Genomic DNA, 27,737 nt, shown 5'->3' with positions numbered 1-27,737 from the left:
TGTTCAAATCCCCTCCAGACTTCCTCCTTGTGTTCCTGAGCCGCCTTTGGTCTCTCTGGCCCAATCAGGACCCTTCTAATGGTGTCATGATGCCTATTGATGCCTTTGAGGTTGCCCTTAGTATACTTTTAGCTTTGTAGTGGACCTTGCACCCCTCTTGTTCCCTCAGAAGACTTCTTGAGTCCATATCTGTGACCCAGCCCAGTCATTTGGGTCCACTCTTCCCTCTAGCTGTGCCTCTTTTGTTCTCTGGCCCTCTGATGACGTTTACTCGGTTCAAATTCCCTCTGGATTTAATCAGCATGTCCCCAATCCTTTTTCTGTCTCTCTGGCTGCCTCGTGACATTTTTTCTCCTGGTTATGATGCCTCTTGAGACTTCCTTTGTGCTCCACATCCATCTTGTAGCACTTTGAGCCGTAGAGCACTCATTGGTTCCTCTGCACTATCTAGGATTCCTGTGTTCAGTCCCCGGCCACCCTAGACCATCTGTATTCTGCTCAGATGATCACCCGAGTTCCTTCTTGTCATCCCCAAGCCTATCCGTCAGCCCCCCTCAACACCCCGCTTCTCACAGTCACGATGCCTCCTGAGACCTTCCTTGTTTTCCACAGCACCTTGTAGCACTTTATCTCCCTTTCCATCTTTCTTGTTCCGTCAGAGCCTCCCGTCTTTCTTTGCTACACAGTGCTCCTTTATCTTTCTCTCTGCCATCGAGGGTCAGCTTGTGCCTGCCTGCCAGCGGCATTCAGACTAGGTATTAGGAAGAAATGTTTTACGGTGAGGGCGGTGAGATACTGGCGCAGGTTGCCCAGAGAGGTGGTGGATGCCCCATCCCTGGACACGTTCAAGGTCAGGCTGGATGGGGCTCTGAGCAACCTGGTCCAGGTGAGTGTGTCCCTACTTACGGCTAGGGGTTGGACTAGATGAGCTTTAGAGGTCCCTTCCCACCCAAACCCTTCTGTGATTCCAGGAATTGTTTCCTTGGTCCTTCTCTTCTTTGTCCCGCTCCCATCTGCTGGATTCAGTGAGTTCTGTGTTTGCAGCGTTAGATTTATCAGAACGTTCAGGCTGGGTCAGCTCCTGCAGCCTGAGGCTCCAGCTCCTTCAGCTGCTGGCGCAGAGCTGCTCCTGCGGAACGAGGCTCTGCAGAGAGAAGAACACAGTGAATCAGACTTCTTTATAACAATCCCAGTCCCCATAGCACGGGGGTCCTTGCACATCTGCACCTGTTGCAGGGGGGGTCCACGCACATTGTGGGAGCCACGTAGGAACTGGAGGTGGCCTTGAGGCGGTACACTGTGGCGGTATCAGACACCAGCTGTTTTGCTCCTGAACCCAAGGCTACTGCTGAGAAAAATAACCACCACCATTGCATGAGGGTCCTGCACAACCACCATCATTGCACAAGGGTCCTGCACAACCACCACTGTCGCACGAGGGTTCTGCACAATCACCACCATGGCACAGAGGTCCCTGCACAGCCACCCGCGCTGCATGAAACACCGTGCATGTGTGCTTCTGGGGCGGGGACTACAACTCCCCGTGTGTCCCGCGTGGGCAGCCTGGTGGAGCCGTGTGCTGATTGGCTGCGGAGGCTATTTCAACGGGGCTCGCGGCAGGGTCTGCAGCCAGGCAGCAGCGGCGGCGGCGGCATCGGCATCCTCATCCTCATCATCAATCATCGTGGTGGTGGTGGTAGTGAGTCTGAGGGGCCATGGGCATGGGGGGCCGAGGAGTGGGGCAGGCGGGGGGGGACTTGCAGGCCCCGGGGAAGGGGACTGGGGGGGCTCCAGGCTGGGGAGGGGCTGTGAGCATCTGGGGAGTTTGGCCTGGGGGGGGGCTGCAGAGCCCCGGAGGGGCCGAGAGGTGGTACTGTGGGGGGGCTGTGCACGGGGGAAAAATCAGTGAAGTCTAAAGGAACACATCAAGTTGTCTTTGGAGTTTAATAAACTTGGCTGTGGTAGGATTCAGGCTGTCTGTGTCTGGTGATGCTGGCTGTCTAATCCAAAGCGGTCTAATTTCGCTTTATTTGCGAAATAAAAATGGTTCTAACCTTACGAATAGCTGGTAATTTTAACTCAACGTGAGGCATTAAGAACTTCCCTCCCTCTCTCTGTAAGGCCAGAAGGAAGGAAGCCTTTTTCTATTTTGTGTACCGCTACAGATGGAGGTTCATCAGAGCTCAGTAGGGAGATAGTATAGCTTAACTACACTATATGTGTGCATGCAAAGATTGGAACAAATCTTTTATACTTCTGTTTTGTGTATTTCGGTACGCTTTTTCATTATCACTGATTTTCTTTGTTACACTATATAAAGCAACAGCTCAAAGAACTCATCTAAAGCCTGAGCATTAAACATGAATTAAATAGGAAAAAAAAGACTTGAAATATATTTTGAGAAAATAAGATTAGAGGTAAACCAAGAAAAGAACAAGGTTTATTGGAGAGAAACGGAATTGGTAATCCTATGCACTAGGGAAGGAAGGTGAGAAGTACAAAGGAAGAGGTAATGAGAGTGTGGAAAATGGCTTGTTTAGGTAGGGAAAGATCCAGGTTGTGTGCAGAGGTGGCAAATGAGAGATTAGAGGGTAAAATAAGCCACTTACTGGATCAAATGTTGAGGAATCTGGTTCAGTACAAAGGGGTGAAACTCTAGGCTGCTTGGGAAAGTATTAGTATTGAAAAGTGATAATTGCAGTTGAAAAGGAAGACAGTGAGGCTTGCGCAAGAGGGGGGAAGAAGGATAAAAATGAATCTGAAAAAGCAAAGTAAACCCCAGGATTTAGTGAAGTGGAAATCTGCTATGCAATGGAAGCCTCTTATTTAATCCAGGAGGGGATGATTATAACACAAATGAATAATCAATTGGTTTCAACTTTCCTCACGTGGCATGTCTCAGACTCTTTCCTAGAGGACAGCGGCAGGGAGGTCACAGTTGCGATTACATGAAATGGATTTGGAGCACTTACCACTTTCACCTGCTGCCAGGTATGCTCCAAGGGGTAAACTTTCAAAACCACAGCCAGAAGATGTGCGTACAAAAGCTTGGGGTTTGTTTGGATGAGATTAGATTTGGGATGCTTCTTTCTCTCACTGAGTTTGCATCTCTAAGTGGGACAGACCTCCTATTCTTCCTCAGAGATAGGTATTTATTTATTTTTTTTTATATATATATGTGTGTGTGTATTTGGATAGCGGTAGGGAATTTTTATGCAGCCAGTCTGATTTTTTTTTCCTTGAGTAGGAAATTCTGGTGCAAGAATAATTTTAGTTGCTAGTAACAGAAGAGTTTGGAACAATTTTGACATTTTCTCACATGCAATTCAGTGAAGCAATAATGAACAGTTAGTCCAACACTAATAAAATGTATTTAAATCACTCTCTGATTGATTGGAGGAATTATCATTGAATGAATTATTCATGAGCTATTTTTCAGACATAGATTAATGTGAAATGTATTCACACTTTATTTGAAGCAATATAGGAAAATTCATCTATGATTGCAATTAATAATTTGAGTGTGGGTAGGCACTGTTCGTGATGATTATTGCTTCCTACAATGCCTAAGATATGAAGAAGAGTAAGTCAGATACAGTGACCTGAAATGAAAATGTTTGCTTATGCTGCAGAGCTGAGCTCTTCCAAGAGAGAAAAAACATTGAGTCCCTTTAGAAATGTTCTACAGCGTTTTTATTCCAGTGTCCGAAATTGATGATGCTGTTGGGTGAATGCATCTGCTTCTTTGAATATTCTGAGGATAAGGGCAAAGACAGTTCAAAGTTCCCAACAGCAAATACTATTTTCTCATTTTGCTTCATGAAAAATGCATTTGTTTCAAGAGAATAGTTTCCTGAACAGTTTCTCAGATTTCTTTTCACTGCCTGAGGACTGAATTCTTGTGACTTCTGCATTTTATTTAAATTTGGCCCTTGTTGATAAAGTGAACCATGGAAGTGAAATGAAATCTGTGTATCCTGGCTGGATCAAGGTTAGATACATTTTTCAAAAGTCTGTGCTAGTCTGTCAGAAGTTCTTGGTTTCAGTCCCACGTTATACGGGCCATTACACAGTACACCAGACTAGAGGACCTGGTCTGGACATCACAGAAGAGTGCATACACCTGCGGGAAGCGCACGTGAGCCTCGGGTGCCTGGGTCCCCTCCCCAGATGCCTGGGTCCCCCTGATTCCTGGGTTCCTCCTTATGGGGCTTCCCCGGATGCCTGGGTCCCCTATGGGGGAGGGTGGGGGGCTCCCGGATGCCTGGGTCCGTTAGGGTGGAGGAGTCCTCGATGCCTGGGTCCCCCCTGGATTACTGGGTTCCTCTTTATGGGGCTTCTTTAGACACCTGGGTCCCTTATGTGGGAGGGTGGGGGGGTGCCGGGCGTCTGGGTCCCTTGGCTGAGGTGCTCCCCTCCCCCGCAGCGGGTGCAACAACTGCAACGAGTGGTTCCAAGGCGACTGCGTCAACATCACTGAGAAGACGGCCAAGGCCATTCGGGAGTGGTACTGCCTGCGGGGCCGGGGTGAGCCTAGGTGCTGGAGTCCCTTTTTTGGGGGGGTCCCTGGACACCTGGGTCCCTTTTTGGGGGGTCCCAGATGCCTGGGTCCCTCTTGGGGAGGGGTTTTGAGGGGCCTGGGTTGATCTTGAGAAGGAGAAATAGGGGGTCTGGGATACCTGAGTGGCTTCTATGGGGATGCCTGGGTCCCCTTTTGGCGGGGAGGGGTGGGTGTTGGGGTCCCTTCTTGGGGGACCGGGGGGCCTGGGAGCCTGGGTCCCCTTTTAGGGGGTTGTTGGGGCTCTGGTTGAGATTGAGGGGGGAGAAATAGGGGTCCCGGACGCCTGGGTCCCTTTCTGGGGGTGTGTGCCTGGATGCCCGGACTCCTTGGTGAGGGGGATCCCAGAACCAGAGGGGTGACAGGGTGGGGGCAGGGGTTTCTCCCAGATGCCTGGGTCTCCCTGTGACCCCCTTCTCCCCCAGAGAAGGGCCCCACGCTGGACATCTGTTACTGGCACAAGAAATGACAGGAGAAGGAGCAGGAACACAAGAACATCAAGACCCAGGAGCTGGTGCTGGAGCAAGGACGGGTGGCCAAGGTGGGACCCAGGCATCCAGGGAGGTGTTGGGTTGGTGTGAGTGGGGAGCTGGATGCTTGGGTCCCCTCCCAGGTCCTAAATCCCTTGGAATAGCCCCCAAATGCCCCAAATTCTGGGCTGGGGACTCCAAATCCATTCAGAATTACCACAAAATGGCCCTAGATCTGCTCTGCAGATCCCAAATCCCCCCAGAATTGCCCCAAAATGCCCCAAATTCTGTGCTGGGGTACCCAAATCCCCCCAGGATTGCCCACAAATGTCCCTAATTTGCTCTGGGAACACCAATTCCCCCCAGAATTGCCCCAAAATGCCCAAAATTCTGATGCATGGACCCCAAATCCTCCCAGGATTGCCCCAAAATGCCTCAAATCCCCCCAGAATTGCCCCATAAAGCCCAAAATTCTGGTCTGGGGACACCAAATCCCCTGAGAATGTCCCTAAAATGCTCCTAAATGCACCCCAGAAGCCACAAATCCCCTTGGAATTGCCCCAAAATCCCCCCAAATGGACCTCGGGGGCTCTAAATCCCCCCATAAATACCCCCAACATGCACTCCAGGGACCCCAAATCCACTCAGAATTGCCCCAAAATGGACTCCAGGGGCCCTAAATCCCCCAGAATTGCCAAAAAATGCCCCTAATTTGTGATGGGGACATAAAGTCCCCCTAGAATCGCTCCAAAATGCTCAAAATTCTGATCCAGGGACCCCAAATTCCACCAGAATTGCCCCCAAATGCCTTAAATCCCCCCAGAATTGCTCCAAAATCCCCCCAAATGAACTTCAGGGACTCTAAATCCCCCTGGAATCACCCCAACGGCATCCCAGGACTCCAAATCCCCCCAGAATTGCCCCGAAATACTCCAAAATTGACTCCAGGTGCCCTAAATCCCCCCAGAATTGCCCCCAGATGCGCATAACTTGCCCTGGGGACCCCAAATTCCCTTGGAACGGCCCCACAATGCCCCAGATTCTCCAGAATCACCTCAAATTCCTCCAAAATGCCCCAGATTCTGTTCCAGGGGCCCTAAATCTCCCCAGAATTGCTCCTAATTGCAGCCCAGGGAAGCCAAATCCCACCAGAAGAACCCCAAAATGTGTCCTAGGGACTCCAAAGCCCCCCAGAATTGCCCCCAAATGCCCCTAATTTGCCCTGGGGATATCAATTCCCCCCAGAATTGCCCCCAAATACCTCAAATTCCGCCAAAATTGCCCCTCAAAAGCCCCAAATTCAAGTCTGGGGCCCCCAAATCCCCCCCGAATGGCCCGAAAATGCTCCTAAGTGCGTCCCCGAGGCCCTAAATGCCCCAATATCTGTTCCAGGGACCCCAAATCCTGCCAGAATTGCCCCAGAATGCCCCAAATTCTGTGCTAGGGTCCCCAAATCATCCCAGAATATTCCCAAAATGCCCCAAATACTGTGCTGGGGACCCCAAATCCCCCTAGAATTGCCCCTAAATGCCCCAAATTCTGCCTTGGGACCCCATATCCCTCCAGAATTGTCCCTAATTGCAGCCCAGGGACTCCAAATCCCACCAGATTTGCCCCACATATCTCCAAATTCTGCTCTGGGGACCCCAAATCCCCTCCTGAATTGTCCCAAAATGGCTCTAATTTGCCTTGGGACCCCTAAGCCCCCCCCCCGAATTACCCTAAAATGCCCCAAATCCTGGTCCAGGGCCCCCAGGTCACCCTGCAATATCCCCATGTCACAACATGGTGCCTACTGGTGTGTTATTAGTGTGTCAAGGTGTGATTATAGCATGTTGGGCTGTGGTTTTGGTGTTGAGGCATGTTTTCTGGATGTTAGGGTGTTTTGAGGCTGGTTTTATCATGTTGGGGCATACGTTTACCATGTCAAGGCGTGTTTTTAGTGTGTCAGAGTCGTATTTTAATTATGTCAAAGCACATTTTTGCATGTCAAGGCATGTTTTTGTGCAGAGGCATGTTTTTAGCTTGAAAAGGTGTGTTTTAAGCTCATTGAAGCATGTTTTAGCATGTAAAGATGTTTTAAACACATCAAAGCATGCTTTTAGCATGTAAATGCATGTTTTTAGCATGTGGAGGCATGCTTTAGCATGTAAAGGCATGTTTTAAGTGCATCAAGGCATGTATTTAACATGTAAAGGCCTATTTTAAGCATGTCAGGCTATGTTTTTAGTTTGTAAACATGTTTTAGGCACATTGAGGCGTGTTTCAGCATGTAAAAGCATTTTTACAGTGCACCGAGGCATGTTTTAGCATGTAAACATGTCTTAAGTATGTAAAGGCATGTTTTAAGTGCATTGATTCATGTTTTAACAAGTGAAGGCATGTTGTAAGTGTGTCAAGGCATGTTTTTAATGTGTAGACACATTTTAAGCATATCAAGGCATGTTTTGGCCTGTAAAGACATACTTCAAGTGCATTGAGATGCAGAAATGTGTGTTTTAAGCGCATTGAGGTGTGTTTTTGTGTGTTGAAGTGTGTTTTTCTGGTGCTGAGGCATGTTTTTGGCGTGTCCCCAGCACAGCCATGGCTTAGCGACCCCGAGGATGCCCCATTCCTTGACCCTGTCTTGCACAAATGTGCCGTCAAGGTCAAGCACGTCAAATCTTTTTGTTCCCGCGGGCTCTGTTTTTTTCCTGCGGGCTCTGGTTTTTCTCCCGCGGGCCCTGTTTTTCTCCCGCGGGCCCTGTTTTTCTCCCGCGGGCCCTGGTTTTGTTCCTGGGGCCCTGGTTTTGTTCCTCGGGCTCTGTTTTTTCTCCCGCGGGCTCTGTTTTTTCTCCCACGGGCTCTGGTTTTCTCCCGCGGGCTCCGGTTTTCTCCCGCGGAAGCCTGGTTCTGTTCCACGGAAGCCTGGTTCTGTTCCACGGAAGCCTGGTTCTGTTCCTGGGGCCCTGCTTTTCTCCCACGGGCCCTGCTTTTCTTCCGCGGAAGCCTGGTTCTGTTCTACGGAAGCCTGGTTCTGTTCCACGGAAGCCTGGTTCTGTTCCTGGGGCCCTGCTTTTCTCCCACGGGCCCTGCTTTTCTTCCGCGGAAGCCTGGTTCTGTTCTACGGAAGCCTGGTTCTGTTCTACGGAAGCCTGGTTTTGTTCCTGGGGCCCTGGTTTTGTTCCTGGGGCCCTGGTTTTGTTCCTGGGGCCCTGGTTTTGTTCCTGGGGCCCTGGTTTTCTCCTGCGGGCTCTGGTTTTCTCCTGCGGGCTCTGGTTTTCTGCCGCGGGCCCTGGTTTTGTTCCATGCGCTCTGGCTTTGTTCCTCTGGCCCTGGTTTTGTTCCTGGGGCCCTGGTTTTCTCCCGCGGGCTCTGGTTTTGTCCCTGGGGTTCTGGTTTTCTTCCTCGGTCTCTGCTTTTCTCCCGCGGACTCTGCTTTTCTCCCGCGGACTCTGGTTTTGTTCTGCAGGCCCTGGTTTTTTTCCTGGGATCTGGTTTTCTTCCTCAGATCTGGTTTTCTCCCGCGGGCTCTGGTTTTCTCCCGCCGGCCCTGGTTTTGTTCCTCGGGCCCTGGTTTTGTTCCATGGGCTCTGGTTTTGTTGCTCAGGCCCTGTTTTTTTTCATCTGTCCCTGGTTTTGTTCCGCGTGCTCTGGATTTGTTCCTTGGACTGTGGTTCAACTGCTGGGCCTCTGTTGCACTTCTCGAGGTCTGGTTGCCCTGCTCGGGCTCTGGTTGCTCTGCTCGGGCTCTTGTTCTGCTCCTGGGTGTCTATTTCCACTGCTGGGGCTTTGGCTCCGCTGCTGGGGCTCTGGCTCCGCATCTCGGGCTCTGGTTGCACTCCTGGGGCTCTGGTTGCAGTGCTCGGGCTCTGATTCCGCTGCTTGGCCTCTGGTTGCGCTGGTCAGGCTCTGGTTGCGCTCCTGGGGCTCTATTTCCGCTGCTCGGGCTCTGGTTGCACTGCCTGGGCTCTGGTTGTGCTCTTCAGGCTATGGTTCTGCTCCTGAGGCTATGTTTCCGCTCTTAGGCCTCTGGTTCCACTTCTGGCGCTCTGGTTCCGCTGCTCGGGCTCTGTTTTTTTGCCTGGGTTCTAGTTCCACTCCTGGGGCTCTGGTTCCGCTCCTGGGGCTCTGGTTTTGATCCTCGGGTCCTGGTTCTGGTGCTTGGGCTCTGGTCCCGCTCCTGGGTCTCTGATTGCACTGCTCGGGCTCTGGTTCCATCCCTCGGGCTCGGGTTCTGCTTCTCGGGCTCTGGTTTTAATCCTCGAGCTCTGGTTCCACTCCTGGGATGCTAATTCCGCTCCTGGGGCTCTGGTTTTGCTTCTTGGGCTCTGGTTCCACTCCTCGGGCTCTGATTCTGCTCCTGTGGCACTCCTGGTGGTCTTGGTGTGCTTCTCGGTGTTCTTCTTGTACTCCTGGGGGTCTTTGGGTTCCCATTCGTTGTTTCTTGGGGTCTTCTAGGTGTCTCCGGCTACCCTTGGACTGCTCCTGGGGTGATCGTGGGGGTCTCTGGGTGCCCATAGGATGCTCTGTGGGTCTTGGTGTGGTCCTGGGAGTCTTTAGGCAACCATGGGGTGCTCCTGGGGCTCTTGGGATGCTCCTGGGGGTCTCTGGGTGCCCACAGGATGCTTCTGGGGGTCTTGGGATGCTGCTGGATGTTCTTGTTGTGCTCCTGGTGGTTTCTGGGTGCCCATGGGGTGTTCCTGGGGGTCTTTGGTTGTTCTAGGCATGTCTAGGTAGCCTTGGGGTGCCCCTGGGATGCTCCTGGGAGGTCTTGGGGTGCTGCTGGGGGGTCTTTGGGGTGTCTTCGGGTCTCCTAAGGGGCTCCTGGCTGTCCTTGGGGTGCTCATGGGGCGCTCTGGTTGCGCGCCGGGGGCACTCCTGGTGGTCTTGGTGTGCTTCTTGGGGTTCTTATTGTGCTTCTGGGGGTCTCTGGGTGCCCATGGGTTGTTCCTTGGGGTCTTGGGGCGTTCTAGGTGTTTCTGGGTACCCTTAGAATGCTCCTAAGGTGTTCCTGGAGGTCCCTGTGTGCCCATACGATTCTTTGGGAGACTTGGGGTGCTCCTGGGTGTCTCTGAGTGCCCACAAGATGTTCCTCGTGTTCTTGCGTTGCTCTTAGGGTGCTCTTGGGGGACTCCTGGGGGTTCTGGATGCCCACAGGATGCTCCTGAGGGTCTTGGGGTGCTTCTGGGAGTTCTTCGTGCTCCTGGGAGTGTCTAGGTGCTCCTGGGGTGTGCCTGGGGGCCTTGGGGTACTCCTGGGGTTCTCCAGGTGCCCATGGGGTGTTTCCGGGGGTCTTGGGGTGCTTCTGGGAGTTCTTCGTGCTCCTGGGAGTGTGTAGGTGCTCTTGGGGTGTTTCCGGGGGGTCTTGGGGTACTCCTGGGGTTCTCTAGGTGCCCATGGGGTGTTTCCGGGGGTCTTGGGGTGCTTCTGGGCATTCCTGTTGTGCTCCTGGGGGTCTCTGGGTGCTCATGGGGTGTTCCTGGGGGTCTTGGGTTGTTCTACGTGGCTCTGGGTAGCCTTGGGTTGCCCCTGGGGTGCTCCTGCGTGCCATCTGGGTGTTTCTGGGGATTTCTGGGTGCCCCTGGAGTGCTCCTAGGCGGCTTGGGGTGCTCCTGGGCGTCTCTGGGTGCCCACAGGATGCTTCTAGGGTTCCTAGGGTGCTCCTGGAGGTCTCTGGGTGCCCACAGGATGCTCCAGGGGGTCTTGGGGTGCTCCTGGGCATTTTAGGGGTACCTGGGGTCTCTGAGTGCCCACAGGATGCTCCTGGAGATCTTGTGGTGCTCCTGGGGGTCTTGGGGTGTTCTAGGTGTCTCTGGGTATCCTTAGGGTTCCTCTGGGGTGTCTTTGGGGAGTCCTTGTGTCTCCTGAGTGCCCTTGGGCTGCTCCTGGGGATCTCTGGGTGCCCTTGGGGCAGTCCTGGTGGTCTCTGAGTGCCTGTGGGATGCTTCTAGGGTCTTTGGTTGCTCCTGGGGGTCTCTGGGTGCCCATGGGGTGCTCCTGGGGGGTCTTTGGGGAGTCCTTGTGTCTCTTGAGTGCCCTCGTGGATCCCCTGGGGATCTCTGGGTGCTCATGGGGTGCTTCTGGTGTTTTTGGGGTGCTCCTGGGTGTCCTGGGTGCCCACAGGATGCTCCTGAGGGTCTTGGGGTGCTTCTGGGGGTTCTTGGTTTGCTCCAGGGCGTCTCTAGGTGCCCCTGGGGGGTCTCTGAATTGTTGGTGATTTACATCAAATAATTTGCTTTGCATCTAGAGATATTTTTGAGAAGGGGTTCTTACAGGATCTAATTCTGCTTTGTCGTTCAGTCCTATCCAGAATACAGGTATGTTGAAAGTTAGGTAGCATGCATGGTGTTGCTAGAAATTAAGTCTAACCCCATAGCATTTTGGGTTTTTCAGAGGAAACCAAAGCACATAATTCTTAATAATGATATTTTTATTGCATTGAATGATCTACTTTCCTGCATAGCTTAGTATGACATCTATCTTTTTCTATCTGCGCCCCAGAAAAATGAAGTTTAAGACCCTACCTGGTCACATTGCTGATGCAATAGATGCAGTTGTAGTAAAAGAGCAGGTATGGTCGTTTGCTGTAAGGGGGGCTTCCTCTGTTTGGTGCTTTGTATGCTGTAAACTTCAGGCAGGTGAGAAAACTCCCTGCTGCTCCTCTGGCTGCCTTTATCCCTTCTGGTGGTTCGCTCCTCCCCCTTGCCAGGTGATTGTGGGAAGGGTGGTGGGCGGGGCCTGGGGTATATGAGGTACAGCCTCTCCTCAGGCAGCTCATTCTGCTGCTGGGCTTCTCTGGAGGTGGTGGTCTGCTGTTCCTTCAGCTGATTGCCACTTTTGAGGTAGCTTTTGAGCTGTCTAAGCTATTTGGGTAGTCATGTTTTGATATTTAGAGAAGCAGAGGTGTCTGTTTAAGCTAAGGGCTTCAGGACAAGTCAAGGTTCAGCTACATGTGTAGAAGAAAGTACACTTGTATGTGTTGGGGTTTTTTTTCCAGGTCAGTAGGTTTGTATTTGGTGTTCAGAGGTGGAAAGATGGTTTAATAATATGGCTTTGGTTTTTATTTTATTCCAGGTGCATTGTATTGTTTTAGAATTCCTGACTTTATTGAAGATGGAACCTTGTTTTTCACCAGCTTTGCTGTATGTTGCAGAAGCTGTTGACATCATCTCTTGATAGGAGCAATGGTGAGAGTATTTAGCAGGGGTTGAGGTGAGCATCTTGTATGCATCTGCATATGGAGTTCTAGCATTGTTCAAGAAAGTAGCGGGGACATAAGACATAGTGTCTTTCAGCATATGGAATGGCTTATGGCCTTTCCCAATTGCCCACAGAGTATCATGTTGTCTCTAGAACCAATGCAGCTTGCGGCCAGCCCCTCGTAGATTATAAGCGTCAGGACTTCACTTATTTTGTGGGGCTGTAGCAGAGGTCAGAGTCTGTGGGAAGATGGAAGACAGGAGGTGCTTGCAGAAGACTGAGCATAGCTGGGAAGAGCAGCTCCCGAGGAGCGGCCGACACAGGGGGTTCAGGGGTGCAAATACAGAGCAGGAGCTGTCAGGAAGGAGTGGAGTTCCTTCCCTGACAGTTGAGGAGAAGAGAAGGGGTTTCTAAAATTCTGGGACCAGGGGATGGTTGGGAAAGGGAGGTGTGTTCACGAGCCTTACTGAGGTGGGTTTTGCAGTTGGATTTGGGTGTTGATGAGGTCTGTTCTGTTTTAGTCTGTCTGCAGCTGATGGAAGATACAACAAAGTCACGGGAGATGCAGAGTAAACCATCTGGGCCTCCGCATTACAACATAGAGGGCTGAACGTCAGAGAAGTCTCATCTCGGAAAGCATTAGGTATGTTAAGGTACATCAAAATATATCCTCCAGAACTCTGAGGTCTTTACTTCTGTACCTTTTACTTACTTATTTTTTGCATCCTTCTGGATGTCACAGTCATTGTTACTTTGTGGTATTGGCTAGGCATTTATTTTCAGCACAGGCTTGCGTTGCTGTCTTCCCTAGAATTTCTTGGAGATGTGTGGTGTTTGTGCTCATAAGAATCTCCAGACAAGGGTGTTTCCTTTACTGCAGTTCTGGACACACAAGCTTTTTTTGTTTTCCCAGTTGTGCCTTTTTCCTCAAGCATCCAATGAAGTTTGCTCTAGTGTCAGTCGTCAGTTCTCTTGTTCTTGTTTTAGTATCAGTTTCTGTAGCGAAAGGGTGTCCATTTTAGATCTCTGAGTCACCACATCACACCGTCGTGGTTTTTCCATTGGCCGACTGCTGCTGTAATTCCCTAAAGGGCTTTATAGGTAATTGGGCTCAAGCTGTTTTTGTGGCAGACATCTTGTCCTCACGGCTTCATCTGTCTAGCAGTCTTGGTTGCTGTGTGGTACAATGTCCTGTCTTTTTGAGCTTCATGGGTTTTTAATATTTTCTGTTTTTTTAGTTAGAATTTTTTTTGTAGGACTTCTTTTGTTTATTCCTGCAGGTTAAGTCAGGTCATTTTTTGACATGCAGGTCCCTGTGACTGTCTTTGCTCTTCTTTTTTTGCCAGATATCATCACCAGTGTTTTCGCTCAATGGGAGTGGCAGAGAGGGGTGTGGCATGCTGGGGCACCTGGGAAGGTAGAGTCGGGCTTCCTTCCGTCTTTACAGGGCTGACCCTGAGGAAGCCGGTACGTGGGTGGGTAGTGTGAGTATATATTATGTGGGTGCACTAATCCCTTTCGGAGCGTGTCAGAGGGTAAGGATTTTGTTCTGTTTGATGTAATGTTGTTCTGTTCTGTCTATTTGTTGAAGATTTGAGTTTTGTGTGGGAGGAAGCCAGCTGTCTGACTGGTTTTGGGGTAAGGTGGGGTACACATGGTTTTAGGTCATATCTTATTTGCCAGATGTTTTTAACTAATTGTATGATTTTCTTAGCGACTCATGAAGGGGTTTGTGGCACCCCGATGGTGGACACTGTCGCTGACAGGCAAAGCAGGGCCATAGCAGAGTTTTCCATTTATGGGGATGGCCTCAGCCATCTCCTGCACAAACTTCTATAATGTAGCGATCGGGATAGTTTTCTTTTGATTTCTTGAAGAACAAGAGGATGATGGAGCATGTTCAAAGAGCATAATTATTTTCTCTTCCTTTGGCAGTACAGGCACCCAAGGGTCAGCCCACATTCAAGGAACAGCTCGAGGATATTGGTGTCGACCATCAGCAGAGGAAGCAAGCTTTTTTCGGAGGCCAAGGTGATGAAGCAGAGTCCTTATTTTCACTGTTTGATTTTCATCATGGGGCTGAGGGGGGCTGGGACATGTATAACAGGGACCTGGACTGGGGAGCTGTCTATTAGATGGGAGGCTGTGAGATATCACGTATACCACTGGACAGGTGTTAGAACCCAGTGCTTGGGTCAGACCAACCTGGCAGAACCATCCCGCCACCTGAAGTAATGTGTACTTCTGTATTGAGATTTTAATAGCTCGGTCCGCATCACCTTTGGCTTTTCCTCATCGAGCTCATATTTTTGCAAGAAGCATCTCTTATCAAGCATTTGGCTCTGAGCGGTCTCTATTAGACTTTTGGTGCCTGTCTTCATTAGATTTTGTGACCATCAAGTCATATTTGGCATCTGTCTGCACTCAGCTCTCCTGTAACTACTATGCAGTTTTGGTTTAAGACTTTATAGTGGAATGTTATCTAGTAGTAGCATTCTGTCTGCAAGTAGCTTCTGGCAGCTCAATCTACTGTCCCGTATATGTCAGTGTTCTCATTTGAGCATGCTGTCTACTGAGGGGTTCTCCATGCTGTAGCTCACAGAGTTATTTATCCATAAAGGAAGAGTCTGTCTTACACCAGCCACGGCCATTTGCTATCCGTACTTCTTTAGGCATTTGGCCAATCGGTCTTTATTTATATTTGAGTCATCTGGCAGTAACTGTAATTTTTGTATGTCGGTGGGTGGTTTGAGTTATTCTTGCAGTTAAGTAATGGGTCTAGGATAAGCAGGATAGTCAAGTGAGGCATGCGTTATTTGCTTTGTTGCTTTGATTTTTGCAGGTGACGCACATAGCGTCCGAGGAGCAAAGCGGCACCTCGACAAGTGGTCTGAGAAGGTGAGGCGAGCGTCAGCCCAGTCAGTGTCCGAGAGGAAAGTATCCTGCGGCAGCTCCATGAAGCTTTTGTCTTTGGTTTTCTAGGTGCCGTGCAGGCCACCTTTGGAACTGGATGAGCATTTGAGGTGAGCTGGGCAGTAGAGAGGAGGAGCACAGGACCGGTGATTTCGCACAAGTGCGATGGTAATTTTGTCTCTTGGTATCTTAGGTGCCACAAATAACAGCGGCCGCAGCCTCGGACTCTGCCATCAACGTGGAGCAGGTGAGCGGAACAACACGGCGCTTCTGAGGATGAGGTTGTTGTGGAAGAGGTTGGCGTCTACTGTCATGATGCTTACTGCTGGTGTTGCGGGTATTTCTTTTCTGCAGATGATGAAGAGGAACCTGGTAACTGCAGGAAAGTATCAGCCAGATGAGTTGTTTTTTGTCAAGGATAGATTCAGACCTCCCAGTTCTCTGAAAGCTAAGTTGAGGGACTGGCACTGGCGAGGGGGCAGGGGCCAAGGTTGGCAATTGCAGGAATGGGGATTTAAATTTCCTGTAGGGCAAAGGGCTGTCCAGGAACAGTCTCCTTTGGGCGGGTAAAGGGAGCGGGTTACTCTTCAGCATGACACCAGCATGTGCTGGGCAGGGCAGTTCTAGCCTGTTGTGTAGTTTGTGTGGTCTGTCTTCTGTGTCTTAGATCGTCCTCAGGTCTCGAGCGCTATTCCTAGGGCCTCGAATGCCTGTACTTACCGCCGTAGCGCCGATCGGGTGCTTGTTTTCTTGTGTTCCTAGCTTAAAGCGTGGATCGCTCTCGCATCCTGGATTTTTCCAGATGGTCATCTTTTGCGGCGTTCTTCCTGGCTGTGTGAGCACCTCTACTGTACAGTTGTCCATTTTTGCTGACTGGGATCATTTCCCTCCATCCTTACCTTTCTTGGGTCTCGAAGCCAGGCTTATTGTGTGTACGTCTTCTCAGTTTTGAGAGTAACTTCTTGTCATGGGTCACGACGTTCTACTCTTTCTCTGGGGTTGCCGTAGAGCCTCCTCACGTCACCGTGACATGGGTAGTCTTGCCTGACAACATCTTCCGTCTGGGTGTCATTCTTCTCGCCGAGAGTTTTCTCTTACCTTTGAGGTGTGTTGTTTGTAACGTTCCGTGTAGTGTCGGTCTGTGTGTGTGTGCGTTTGGCTTGGAGCCGCCCTGCCCGTGGGTGTAGAGTCAGGGGTAGTTAGAACAGTGATAAGAGTCTACGGTTAATATGTTGATATGCCTAGACTATCGAGGCAAAGGTTGTGCAGTCATCTTGACTGAGTAGCTGTCAGCAGCAGGTGAGGAAAGCAATTTCTGTAGTGTTTTGCAGGTGCAGAGGGGATGACTGGAGCTGTGTGGGAGAGTGAGCTATAGTGGTAGTTGAGCAGATGGAACCTCCAAGGTGTTAAGGCTTGTATGCATAGGGCCTAATTTTGATTTATATCTTTCCTTTAATGGCAGGCTGTAGTTTGATTCTAGATGGTATTCCTAACAGGAAGCAAGTCCTCTGGAATTGTTAAGCTATCACTGTGCATCCAGGTTACTTGTTTGATGATATTGGTTTTGCAGATGCAGAGGGACAAGCTGCACACCCAAGGGTGATGGAAGAGCGGAGCGCTGTAACGAGGTGGGTTGGCGTGTGGTTTTAGGAGGAAGATGTGACTGGTGGCTATATGACCACATTATAGTAAAGTTTTTTTTAATTGGAAGGTGCGAAGCGAGGAGCAACATGGGATATAGGCACCGGAGCTTACTTGGGCAAGGTGAGCAGCGGTTGGTGAGCTGAAGTAGCAGTTATTCTTCAGGTGTTCTATTCCTGATGTAATTATAAGCAATCTGTGTTGTTTGCGTCTTGCATGCGGTGCAGAAACCTCAGGGTGGCAACCCAAGCTGACAGAGGCTGGATGGGCGAGCTGTCCAGGTAAAGGAGCGGAAGACACAGAGATCGGCATGGGCTGCGGTTTCCAGCAGTATCTCGGCATGTGCCTTCTAGCTTGTGTTTTTGCAGGCGCCGCACATGGGCTCGGAGGGGCGACACCGTGTGCTGACGAGCGGTCCAAGAAGGCGAGGCGGTTGTGGGCCGGGCTGGCGTCTAATAGCAAAGTATTATATGGCAAGTCAGCGAAGTGTTTCTCTCTGGTTTTGCAGGTTCTGTGGGGGCTGCCTTTGGAATTGGCTGAGCGTTTGAGGTGAGCTGGGTAATAGAGAGGAGGAGCATGGGGCTGGTGATTTCTGGCAAGTGCAACGGTAATTTTGTGTCTTTTGGTACCCTAGGCATCATAAGTGACTACAGCCGCATCGTCTGACTCTGGAATCAGCACAGAGCAGGTGAGTGGAATGCCACATGCATCTGAGGTGGCGGGTGTTGTGGGAAGGTTGATGTTGGCCGACGTGATGCTGACTGATGGCACTGTTGTGCATGCATTGATTTTTGTTTGGTTGGTTTTTTTTTTTTTTCAGATACTGAAGAGGAACCTGGTGACTGCAGGATTAATCCAGTGGGATGATTGTGGTTTTCCTTGTTGAGGACGGATCGATACTCCTGGCCGTCTGAAAGCTAAGTTGGGCCACTGGCGCTGGGTGAGGGAGGGGACTGGGTTGGCAATTGCATGAAGGGGTTTTAAGGACAGTGTAGGGCAGAGAGCTGTCCAGGAACAGTCTGCTTCAGGCAGTTAAAGGCAGACGGCTACTCTTCAGCATGACACTAGCGTGGGCCAGGCAGGGCAGTTCCAGCCTGTGTCTGTTGTTGTGTAGTTTGTGTGGTCTGTCTTCTGTGCCTTAGGCCTTCTTCGGGTCTTGGTGTCCATGTTACTCTTTGCGCTCGAGGAGCACGGCACGTGCCTGGGCACAATCCCGAGCGTCTCGAACGCCTGTACTCATCAGCATAGTGACAATCAGGTGCCTGTTTTCTTGCATTACTAGCTTAAAGCGCGGATTCGTCTCCCATCTGGGAAGTTTCCCGATGGTCCTCTTCTGTGGCATCCTACCCAGCTGCTTGAGCGGCTCTGCTCTCTAGCCATCCACTTTTTTTGCGAACTGGGATTTCTTCCCCGCATCCTTACGCTCTTAGGTCTTGAGGCCAGGCTTCTTGCACGTACATCTTATCAGTTTTGAGAGCAACTTTTTGTCACGGGCCACGACGTTATACTTTCTCTGGGGTTGCCATAGAGCCTCCTCACATCACCGTCATGGTCCTGCGGGTCGTCTCGCCTGATGGCGTCTTCTGTCCGGGTGTTGTCATTCTTGCCAAGAGTTTTCTCTCGCCTTTGAGGCATGTTGTCTGTAGCATTCCGTGTACTGTCGGTCTGTGTGTGTGTGCGTTTGGCTTGGAGCCGCCCTGCCCGTGGGTGTAGAGTCAGGGGTAGGTGGAATAGCGACAAGAGTCTATGGCTAATATGTAGATATGCCTAGACTGTTGAGGCCAAGGTTGTGCAGTCATCTCAGATCAAGTAGCCATCGGCAGGCTGCTTGGTCAGCTTTTTCAATAGCTTTTATGGGGATGAGCAGGGTTGTGTCGGAGGGGCTGTTCAGGGGTAGTGAAACAGATTGAATCTCAAAGGTGTTGTATGTGTGGGGCTTCAACGTTGTCGGTTGGGTTTGTTTTTTTTTTTTAAAGGCAGGATGTATGTTTGTTTGGATTCTAGATGGTGTTCTTAACAGGAAACAGGTCCTCTGGAATTGTTAAGCTATTGCTCTGCAACCCTGTGACTTGTTCGATCATTATGTTTTTGGCAGATGCAGAGGGACGAGCTGCGCACCACAGGGCAACAGAGGAGAGCGGAGCAGAGTGCTGTAACTAGATGGGTTGGTGTGTGGTATTAGAGGGAAGATGTGACTGGTGGCTATATGATTACATTACAGTGGTTTTTTTTTTTTTAATTTGAAGGGACAAAGTGAAGAGCAATGTGGGATATAGGCACCGGAGCTGACTTGGGTAAGGCGAGCGGGTGAGTGGTGATTGGTGGGCTGAATTAGCGGTTATTTTTCAGGTGTTGTATTGCTGGTGAAGTTATAAGCAATGCATGTTGTTTGGGTCTACAGGTGGTGCACAAACATCAACGTGGCAACCAAAGCTGACAGAGGCCAGGTGGGAGGGCTGTCAAGGTAAAGGAGTGTGAGACACGAATTGGTGTGGGCAGGCTGCAGTTTTGGGCAGTATCTCAGCATGTGCCTTTTTGCTTGGGTTTCTGCAGGTGCTGCATGCAGACTTGGAGGGGTGCTGCTGCTGTGTGCTGACAAGGGGCCTGAGAAGGTGAGGCAATTGTGGGCCGGGTTGACATCTCGTAGCAAAGTATTACATAGCAACTCTGTGAATCTTCTCCATGATGCTTCTCCCTGATCTTGCAGGTGCTGAGCGGGCTGCCTTTGGAACTGGATGAGTGTTTGAGGTGAGCTGAGTAGCAGAAAGGAGGAGCACAGGACAGGTGCTTTCGTGTCTCTTGGTACCATATGCGCCACAAGCGATGACAGCTGCAGCCTCTGATACTAGAATCAGCGTGGAGCAGGTGAGCGGAATGCCACAGCATGTCTGAGGTGAGGGATGTTGGGGGAAAGGTCCATGTTGACTGATGTGATGCTGACTGATGGCATTGTTGTGCATGCATTGGTGTTTGTTTTTTGCAGGTGATGAAGAGGAACCTGGCGACTGCAAGATTAATCCAGTGGGCTGACTGGTTTTCCATGTTGAGGATGGATTCCGTCTCCTGGCCATCTGAAAGCTAAGTTTTGAGGCACTGGTGCTGGAGAGGAATCAGGGGGAGCTAGTGGATAAGGCTTAGTGGACAAGGTTGGCAATTGCATGAAGGGGTTTTAAAGGTAGTGTAGGGCAGGGGGCTGTCCAGGAACAGTCTGCTTTGGGCAGATAAAGGGAGCTGGCCACTCTTCACTATGACGCTGGGCAGGGCAGTTCCAGCCTGTCTGTTGTGTAGTTTGTGTGGTCTGTCTTCTGTGTCTTAGGCCTTCCTCAGGTCTCGATGTCCTCATTGCTCTTTGCGCTTGAGGGGCATGGGTGCCATCCCTAAGGCCTTGAATGCCTTCACTCATCAGCATAGCACCTGATAGGCACTTCTTTTCTTGCATTACAAGCTGAAAGTGTGGATCAGTCTCGTGTCTCAAACTTTCCGGATGGTCATCTTTTGCAGCATCCTTCCTGGCTGCGTGAGCAGCTCTGCTCTCCAGCTGTCCATTTTCACGGACTGGGATTTCTTCCCTGCATCCTTAGGTTCTTAGGCCTTGAGGCCAGGCTTCTTGCACATCCATCCTCTCAGTTTTGAGAGTATCTTCTTGTCACGGGCCGTGAGGTTCTACTCCTTTTTCTGGGGTTGCCACAGAGCCTCCTCACGTCACCGTTATGGTCCCACAGGTCGTCTTGCCCGACAGTATCTTCTATCTGGGTGTCATTCTTCTTGCTGAGAGTTTTCTCTCCTCTTTGAGGTGCATTTTTTGTAGGGTTCCATGTAGTGTTGGTCTGTGTGTGTGTGTGGCTTGGAGCTGCTATGCCTGGGGGTGTAGAGTCGGGGGTAGGTGGAATAGCCATAATAGTCTATGGTTAATATGTTGATATGCCTAGACTGTTGAGGCAAAGGCTGTACAGTCATCTCAGACTCAGTAGCTGTTGGCAGGCTGCATGGACAGCTCTTTTGATAACGTTTTATGGGGATGAGCTGAGCCATGTGTGAGGTGCTGTGCAGGGTTAGTGAAGGAAATTGAATCTCAAAGGCGTTAAGGCTTGCATGTGTATGACTTAATGTTTGAGTTATAAAATTTGTTTAATGGCAGGAAGTATAGTTGGATTCTAGATAGTATTCCTGCATGGAAACAAGTCTTCTGCAATTGTTAAGCTATCGCTCTGCATCCGAGTGACTCATTCAATATTGTTTTTGCAGATGTAGAGGGATGAGCAGAGCACTAAAAGAAGGAGGATTGATGGGTGGTATTAGAGGGAAGATGTGACTGGTGGCTATATGACTACACTACTGTATTTTTTTTTTTATTTGAAGGTGCAAAGGGAGGAGGACCGTGGGATATGGGCACTGGAGCTGACTCAGCCAAGGTGGGCGGTGATTGGTGAGCTGAAGGAGCGGTTATGCTTCAGGTGTTGTATTGCTGGTGAAGTTATAAGCAACCCATGTTCTTTGGGTCTCTTACAGGTGGTGCACAAACTTCAATGTTGCAACCCAAAATGATAGAGGCTGGACAGCTGAGTGGCCAAGGTCAATGAGAGGGTGATAGGAAACACTGTGGGCAGCCTGCAGTTTCAGGCAGTATCTCAGCATGTGCCTTTTCGCTTGGGTTTCTGCAGGTGCCGCACGCAGGCTTGGAGGGACGCCGCCGCCACATGCTAACGAAGGGGTCCGAGAAGGTGAGGCAGTTGTGGGCCAGGTTGGCGTCTGAAGTATTAGACGGCAACTCAGCAAAGTGTTTCTCTGTGGTTTTGCAGGTGCCGTGTGGGCCGCCTTTGGAATTGGATGAGCATTTGAGGTGAGCTGGGGGGTAGAGAGGAGGAGCATGGGACTGGTGATTTCTCACAAACGCAATGTTAACTTTGTGTGTCTTGGTATCTTAGGTGTCACAAGTAATGGCAGCCGCAGTGTCCCACTCTGGAATTGGCGTGGAACAGGCAAGTGCAATGCCAGGGCTCTTGTGAGGATGAGGGTGTTGTGGAAGAGAGTGGCGTCTGCTGTCATGATGCTTACTGCTGGTGTGTGTGTTGGTTGGTGTTTTTTTTTCCAGATCCTGAAGAGGAACCTGGTGACTGCAGGAAAATATCAGCTAGCCAATGTGTTTTTTGTCAAGGATGGATTCAGACCTCCCGGCCCTCTGAAAGCTGAGTTGAGGGACGATGGCTGGGGAGGGGGCAGGGAGACAAGATTGGCAATGGCAGGAAGGTGCATTTAAAGTTAGTTAGGGCAAAGGGCTGTCCAGGGACAGTCCCCCTTGGGCAGATAAAGGGAGCAGGTTACTTATCAGCATGATGTTAGCGTGAGCCGGGCAGGGCAGTTCCAGCCTGTGTCTGTTGTTGTGTAGTTTGTGTGGTCTGTCTTCTGTGTCTTAGGCCTTCCTTAAGTCTCAATGTCCTCTTTGCGCTCGAGGAGCACAGCACAAGCCTCCAGCGCCATCTCTAGGATCTTGAATGCCTGTACTCGTTGGCATAGCGCCAATAGGGCGCTTTTTCCTTGCGTTACAAGCTGAAAGCGTGGATCGGTCTCGTGTCTCGAAGTTTCCAGATGGTCCTCTTTTGCGGCATCCTTCCCGGCTGCGTGAGCAGCTCTGCTCTCTAGCCGTCTCTTTTCGTGGACTGGGATTTCTTCCCTGCATCCTTACGCTCTTAGGTCTTGAGGCCAGGCTTCTTGCTTGTACATCCTCTCAGTTTTGAGAATAACTTCTTGTCACGGGCCATGACGTTCTACTCTTTCTGGGGTTGCCTCAGAGCCTCCTCACATCACTGTCGCAGTCCCATGCATCGTCTTGCCAAGCGGTGTCTTCCATCCGGGTGTCATTCTTCTTGCCAAGAGTTTTCTCTCCTCTTTAAGCCATGTTGTTTGTAGGGTTCTGCGACGAGCGAGGGAAGGCAGGCAGTTGACTCAATGTGAGTGATAAGGCCAGCTTCAACTTTATTGTAAAACCCCACACATATTTATACACTAAGTTCTACCTTATGCATACTTGTCTCACAATCATTGGCTTAGCTCTAAAAATTACATTATCATATTCCTCCTACTTTCGGTTACTGCTACGTGGTCCGGGTTCCATCCTGTTTTTCTTATACTGTACTTTCTCAAAGTTGCTTATCTGCACAGAGCAAGGTCAGCATGACTTTCTTTTCTCCCTTGTCAGCATGACTCAGAATTTTCCCACCGCGGCCTAGTCTGGCTAACTTTCTCCAACATTTCCCCCTTTTTCTTTTTGGACCACCAGTACATTGTGGTTCATTTTTACAACATTATTTAAAATACAGTGATATGCTATTTTTACTATAACTATAATTGTTAATAAAATACCAAGCCAGCGCTTGCTCAGTGCCTATGTTAGGCACTAGGGAAGCAAATACCTTGGCTGTGGTTGACCATAATTCTATATTGTTGTTACAATCTGCTTGCAATTGATGTATAGACCTTTTGTGTCGATTTGTCGCTACTGTAGTTATATTGAGCCAACTTTGTCAGCTAACTGTGAGCAGAGTTAATTTACCTACATAACAAGGCCCTCCAAAGGCGTTCTTTGGAATGCCAGGCCATGCTCGATCCCCACAGATCAAAAAATATCCGGGGGGAAGAGCTTTGGCCGTATCATTGTTCCACAAAGAGTTATTGGTTCCCTTCATACTCCGTCCATAGGCACTGAGTGTTTTGGAAGCGTTATAATTCCCACAATATTGGCCTATTTCGAATCCTTTCGTAAAAGGTGAAACAACAGTCCAACCGGTGGTATTAACAAAAGGGTTGTTATCATCAGTGCGGCTGCTTATGCCGATCAATGACTGAAAGGTCTGGGCCTGTGCAGCAAAGCGGCTAAAGCTGCCAAACACAAAACATGTCTGAGTAGTAACGTTATCAGTTGCATTTCCAATTTTTTCTGACCCCAAAAGGTCAATTTCTTGGGGGTCCCAAGGGAGAGTGTGATTTAGGGCTCTTATTAGTTGTACCGAGCAATTTGCTACAGTAACATTTATACAATTAACTGTTACAGACGTCCAATTATCAAAATCTCTGGCAATAATTTCAGGAAAGCCTATCAGACATGTTTTAAAGGGCTCAGTTGCCGTAGCTGAACTCAGGCAAAAGTCTGTCGTCCCAGTTTTATTCGCCCACGCCACCCATAAGTTCGCACGGCTGGGCAACGGCATCGCTGGGATCAGTACAGACAGAGCTGCATTGATCATCATCAGCAACAGCAGCTTTGGTCCAGCGGCTTGGAATCCACTTCGGCCCTGTGGGAGTAAGTACACACATATAACCTCTACCCATATACTTCACTTCTGCTGGACCTTTCCACAGTCCGGTTGCTGGATCTCTATACATAACGAAAACTGGCTTGTCATCCTTATTTTCTTTAGGATAACCATGCACCCATGCTGGTGGCTCTTTCTGATCTGCAAAAATACATAAATGATTTAGCACAAAAAGAGTCTTAACAAGTCTTTCTTGTACATCTGAGATTTCCCTAAATTTTTGCAAATATTGTTTCAGCGTTTGATGCGCCCTTTCAATGATAGCTTGTCCCGTGGGTGAGTGTGGAATACCAGTAGTATGTCGCACTCCCCACGTTTGGAAAAAACGTTTCACTTTGGCGCTTGTGTATGCAGGGCCATTGTCAGTTTTTATCGTTTGTGGCACTCCCATAACTGCAAAACAACTAGTCAAATGTCGCATTACGTGGAGTGCTCGTTCTCCTGTTTGTGCCGTGGCCCATATAAATTTGCTATAGGTGTCAATCGTAACATGTATATATCTCAGTCTGCCAAAGTCAGCAACGTGAGTCACATCCACTTGCCACAATTCTCTGGCCTCGAGTCCCCTGGGATTCACGCCGATTCTGAGACCAGGCCCATGGTGGCTACACGTAGGACAGGCCCGCACAATCCCCTGTAAAATGTCCATAAAATATCCATAAATGTACACAAAATGTCCACTGCATTCATTTAGTCCATGACTTTGGGCTCCATCTGTTATGGTGGTCACTCAGGTCAGCAGAGGTGGTGCATTGCGTGGAGTTACTGGGCACCAAAGCCGGCTCAGGTCGGGTCACTGCTGCACTTGCGCTGCTCCTTGTAAAGTTTGTCCTCCGTTGGTTCAGGTGGTTCCTGCTGCTTGGGCATGGGCTTATCCACAGTCACAGACGCCTCGGGGTGTCCTGTCCCGCATGGACTCAGCCACAGGTCACAGTGCCTTTGATTTGAGTTCACGCTGCAGTTCCAGCCTGTCCAGCACAGCAGCACAGAAGCAGCAGCGATGCCCTGGCCATCTGCCGGCCCAGGCGCATCCCTATTGCTGTTATCAGAACGTTCCCAGGCACAGCACAGTAAGACGATAAGCAGTGCAGCAGTACAGCAAGCAGCGAGAGCAAAAAAGCAGCCACTAACGAGCACAAGACTCTAATACACATTAAGGCAAGCAAGGCCCATGGCAAGCAAAAGAGCCTGCGAATTAATAGCTAAACAGCAGTAACAGCTATAAATTCAATCTAGCACATTCCAATCAAACGTGTCGTTATCTTGAATTGTAGTCTTTGGTTGCATTCCGGTAAATATCCATTCTAATACTCTCACAGTCTCCCCCTTTTTCTTTTTGCACTGCGTGAGTGCACCAATAAAATGTGTGGGGCCGTGCAAAACGGTTAAGTCCACAGGTAAGTCAAGGTCAATACGATCCACTGCTCGGTCAACGATGTGGGTACTGAGTTTTTGAATCACAATCGATAAGTCCTCGTAATATAAAAAGTCCTTGGAGACCACTGGATGATCGCCCCAACAACAACGCTCCATGAGATTGTCCATTGATAACTATGGGCCCTTTAATTCCTGTAGCAATTTTTCGCGGCCGGTCGTCAATTAGCGTGACATCTACTGCTGTTGCCAGATCCAGTCCGAGGCTCCCCCTGGTTGCTGGTCGAAGTTGGGTTGCTGGTCGAAGCTGGGCAATGGCGTCTGGTATCTCTGCACTGTCGTTTGGTTGGGGGCTGCCGTTGGCCTGAAGGTGACCGGAGCCGCGATTGGTGTCGGTGCGCTGCGGCTCTTGGCGCTCGGTTTCCCGTTTCCCGAACGCCGGCAGACCGTAGTATTATGATTATTCATTTGACAGTTCTGGCAGCTCCCGACATTGTCGACGCAGATGTCCTGGGTAGCCACATCGGAAGCACTTATACTGTCGTCGGCCAGTCGTCTTACTTTGGTGGGCATCCGGAGGCTTCAGTGGGGCAAGAGCTGCAAACGCCTGTCCCTGCGCCTTGACTAATTTTTCCCCTAGTTCTCTGGTTGTTTCAACTAACATGGCTTGAGCTCCTACAGGAACTCTACTCATTCGTTCTAACATGACTTCTATGGTGGCGTCTAAGGGTAAGGTGACAAGGATGCCCTTCGTATAAGTATTACAATTCTCTAATACACACTGTCTCAGCAAAGGTCCTTTCATAAAATCTGCCATATCTGCGTGGTCAATAGCGTCTGTGACTCTATCTACAAAAGATGCAAAAGGCTCCTCTCTTCCTTGTTTAATTGATATATATGAGGGAGGAGCTGGTGTAGTTTTAACTTTCTGCAAGGCTTCTCGTGCTAATTTCATAGATTCTAACAACACGTCTGGACCAGTTTGCATCTGCATTTCTACAGAGGCAAAAGGACCTATACCCATTAGTTGTTCTACAGTTACTCCAGCTAAATGATCATTTGGGGCTCGGGGCAAGTGCGCAGATATTTCACAAAGTCTTTGCCAGTGAGCTTGCCAAAGTAATTGTTGTGATTGCTTCAAAATAGGCCTCATTATGTTCTTAATATCTTCTGGACATAGCATTCCGCTACCCCAGATATAGTTTAGCGTTTGCCTTGCACATTAACTGTGTTTCGCAATTGATTTAATATTTTCCAATCTAGGGCCTGATGCACCCCAGTCATAGCCCCCGCGTTATCTACCTGGTAGATTACCGGGAAGGCTTGAGGGCTAATTTGATCTAATAAATCAAAATCTTTTTGTTCAACAGCTTCTCGTGCTATTTTGTCCCAACTAACCCGCACTAAACGCGGCTGTTGATGAGCTTGGGACGGGAGGGGGGGGTGGAGCCTTTAGAAGACTTTCAGCTTGAGCAGTCTCCTGTCCGCTACTGTCTACCCTCTCATTTTCACTTGGACCCTCCCTCTCCCCCTCTCTTTCTGTCGGCGGATCAGGAGGGGGACGAGAGGGTCGGCAAACAACGGGAACAGGAATTCCCGAAGGCCGAGGTGAAAAGTAGTCACCCTCTGCTGTGAGACATCCAGCGGCAGGATCGGACTGCTCAAGCCGATCTGAGGTGGCTGTAGCTATTCGCCTTTCAGTTTTATATCTTTTTATGCAATTAATAACATCTCTCCAAGACTTCATTAATTTTCTTGCTGATTTATCATCATCAATTACTAGATCCCACAAACAATCTCCATAAGAACGCCACTCGTCTACTTCAAACATACTTTCAGGGTCTTTAAAAAACCCTTTCGCTTTCCCTAATGCAATTAACCCAGCCAGGTCTTTTAATTGGCTTACTCCCCGCTCTTCTAAAAAGCATTTTAAAATATCGAAGGCTACCTCTACTTCCATTGCGCGCTTCTCTTGACCCTCTTAATTATCCGGTCGTTTGCAGCCTTTTCCCACGGGTAGCCTTCTATCGGACGGCGAACCCCTTTTAATCATCCTGGGTTCAAGCACGGATCAGGCACGCCGCGACAGCGTCTACTGATCTTCTGCTCCCTGGTCGCTGCTACCAGTGCTTCTCCGATCTCGCTGTCCGGTGGAAAACAGGGATGGGGGGTCCCTGTTCGGGCGCCACTTGCGACGAGCGAGGGAAGGCAGGCAGTCGACTCAATGTGAGTGATAAGGCCAGCTTCAACTTTATTGTAAAACCCTACCCATATTTATACACTAAGTTC

The 27,737-nt window shown here is 49.8% G+C and overlaps 2 long non-coding RNA genes across 3 annotated transcripts; both read left to right on the top strand.

Annotated features, from left to right (window-relative positions):
- The first annotated feature begins 13,660 nt into the window (after nucleotides 1-13,660).
- On the top strand, nucleotides 13,661-15,358 carry LOC142093506 (uncharacterized). Of its 2 annotated transcripts, XR_012677439.1 has the most exons (4): nucleotides 13,661-14,254; nucleotides 15,053-15,108; nucleotides 15,193-15,233; nucleotides 15,317-15,358. It is a non-coding gene; the product is annotated as an uncharacterized LOC142093506 (long non-coding RNA). The 2 variants fall into 2 exon arrangements; XR_012677438.1 differs by lacking the exon at nucleotides 13,661-14,254 and having other exon boundaries at nucleotides 14,746-15,108.
- Nucleotides 15,359-16,690: 1,332 nt separating this feature from the next.
- On the top strand, nucleotides 16,691-19,362 carry LOC142093482 (uncharacterized). The gene is made up of 3 exons (XR_012677428.1): nucleotides 16,691-16,751; nucleotides 16,835-16,887; nucleotides 17,273-19,362. It is a non-coding gene; the product is annotated as an uncharacterized LOC142093482 (long non-coding RNA).
- The last annotated feature ends 8,375 nt before the right edge of the window (nucleotides 19,363-27,737 follow it).

The sequence above is a fragment of the Calonectris borealis genome, chromosome 27 (assembly GCF_964195595.1).
Source record: "Calonectris borealis chromosome 27, bCalBor7.hap1.2, whole genome shotgun sequence".
In the NCBI taxonomy this organism is placed as follows: domain Eukaryota; kingdom Metazoa; phylum Chordata; class Aves; order Procellariiformes; family Procellariidae; genus Calonectris; species Calonectris borealis.
Note: the sequence above shows the minus strand (reverse complement) of the source record. Positions and strands in the feature narration are given on the sequence as shown.